Source organism: Perissodus microlepis, chromosome 8, assembly GCF_051167445.1.
Source record: "Perissodus microlepis isolate ML-2025 ecotype Zambia chromosome 8, ASM5116744v1, whole genome shotgun sequence".
In the NCBI taxonomy this organism is placed as follows: domain Eukaryota; kingdom Metazoa; phylum Chordata; class Actinopteri; order Cichliformes; family Cichlidae; genus Perissodus; species Perissodus microlepis.
Genome location: NC_140468.1, coordinates 26,450,866 through 26,453,601, shown reverse-complemented (window position 1 = coordinate 26,453,601; position 2,736 = coordinate 26,450,866).

Here is a 2,736-nt window from a genome sequence, read left to right as displayed (position 1 = left end):
TCATCTGCATAGCAGTGAAAATGTATGCTATGTCTTCTAATGATGCTGCCTAAGGGAAGCATGTATAATGTAAACAGAATTGGTCCTAGCACTGAACCCTGTGGAACTCCATAATTAGCCTCAGTGTGTGAAGAGGACTCTCCATTTACATGCACAAATTGGAGTCTATTAGATAGATATGATACAAACCACTGCAGTGCAGTACCTGTAATACCTACAGCATGTTCTAATCGCTCTAATAGGATATTATGGTCAACAGTATCGAACGCTGCACTGAGGTCTAGCAGGACAAGCACAGAGATGAGTCCACTGTCAGAGGCCATAAGAAGATCATTTGTAACCTTCACTAAAGCTGTTTCTGTGCTGTGATGAGCTCTGAAACCTGACTGAAACTCTTCAAATAAACCATTCCTCTGCAGATGATCTGTTAGCTGTTTGACAACTACTCTTTCAAGGATTTTTGATATGAAAGGAAGGTTGGAGATTGGCCTATAATTAGCTAAGACTGCTGGGTCTAGAGATGCTTTTTGAGTAAAGGTTTAACTACAGCCAGCTTGAAGGCCTGTGGTACATAGCCGATTATTAGAGATAGGTTGATCATATTTAAGATCGAAGAATTAATTAATGGCAGGACTTCTTTGAGCAGTTTTGTAGGAATGGGGTCTAAAAGACACGTTGATGGTTTGGAGGAAGTAATTATTGAAGTTAACTCAGAAAGATCAATTGGAGAAAAAGAGTCTAACTTAACATCAATGGTACTAAGAGTAGCTGTAGATAATATTACATCTGTGGGATGATTACTGGTAATTTTTTCTCTAATGATAAAAATTTTATTTGTGAAGAAGTTCATGAAGTCATTACTAGTTAACGTTAAAGGGATGGTTGGCTCAACAGAGCTCTGACTCTTTGTCAGCCTGGCTACAGTGCTGAAGAGAAACCTGGGGTTGTTCTTATTTTCTTCAATCAGTGATGAATATTAAGATGTTCTGGCTTTGCGGAGGGCTTTCTTATAAAGCAGCAAACTATTTCTCCAGGCTAAATGATGATCCTCTAAATTTGTGACACGCCATTTCCTCTCCAGATTACGAGTCATCTGCTTTAGGGTACGTGTTTGAGAATTATACCACGGAGTCAGGTACTTCTGATTAGAGACCTTAGTTTTCACTGGAGCTACAGTATCCAGAGTCGTACGTAGTGAGGAGGTGAAATTATTAACAAGATAATCGACCTCTGTTGGGGTAGCGTTCAGATAGCTGCTCTGCTCTGTGTTGGTACAGGGCATTGAAGATGATAACAGTGGGTGGATTATATTCTTAAACTTAGTTACAGCGCTTTCAGAAAGACATCTACTGTGATAAAATCTACTCTCCACCGCTGTGTAATCAATTATTGTAAATGTTATCAGGAAATGATCAGACAGGAGAGGGTTTTCAGGAAACACTGTTAAATGTTCAGTTTCTATGCCATATGTTAAAACAAGATCTAGAGTGTGATTAAAGTGGTGGGTGGGTTCTTTTACATTTTGAGAGAAGCCAATTGAGTCTAATAACAGACTAAATGCCATGTTGAGGCTGTCATTTTTAGCATCTACATGGATGTTAAAATCACCCACAATAATTATTTTATTTGAGCTCAGAACTAAATTAGATATAAAGTCTGAGAAATCAGACAGAAACTCTGTGTAAGGCCCAGGTGGACGATAGATGATAACAAGTAAGACTGGTTTCTGAGTTTCACAGCTGGGGTGGACAATGTTAAGCATCAGGCTTTCAAATGAATTAAAAGTGTGTCTTGGTCTTTCATTAATTAATAGGCTGGTGTGAAAAATTGCGGCCACACCGCCCCCTCGGCCTGTGCTTCGAGGTTTCTGGTAGTTAGAATGACTCGGGGGTGTTGATTCATTTAAACTAACATAATCATCCTGCTGCAACCAGGTTTCTGTAAGGCAGAGTAAATCAATTTGTTGATCAATTATTAAGTCATGTACTAACAGAGACTTGGAGGAGAGAGACCTAATATTTAATAATCCACATTTCACTGTTTTACTCTTTGGTTCAGATGTGGATACTGTACTGTTCTTTCTTTTTGATTGTTTATGTTTAAGTTGTTTGTTGCTGGTTTTTAGTTTGTTTTTTGTCTTTTTGGAAGCTGACACAGTCTCTATGGAGATGGGTTTTTGGGGGGGTAGCAGGAGGAGAGAAGCTGCAGAGAGGCGTGTAAGACTGCAACTCTGCTTCCTGGTCCCAACTCTGGATAGTCATATTTTGGGGGGTTTAATAAATTTGTCCATATTTCTAGAAATGAGAGCTGCTCCATCCAAAGTGGGATGGATGCCGTCTCTCCTAACAAGACCAGGTTTCCTCCAGAAGGTTTGCCAATTATCTATGAAGCCCACATCGTTTCTGGGACACCACTCAGACAGCCAGCAATTTAAGGAGAACATGCGGCTAAACATGTCACTCCTGGTCTGATTGGGGAACTAAGAATGAGGTTTTAAAAGATTACTACAGTAGAGCGAACTATTTGCAAATAAGCAGTTTAATACATCTCTGTGTACTTTTAAAGAAAAGGAAAATAATAATCTTCTTGTACAACTAACGTGAATTTAATTGGAATTATAAAGAATATTCAAGTTAAAATAACTTTAAAATATTTGAGCTGAAAGTGCACAGAGCATTTACATTGAATCTACTCAAATTTCATTATTTTGGTCTGCTTAAAAATGTATTTAGATTT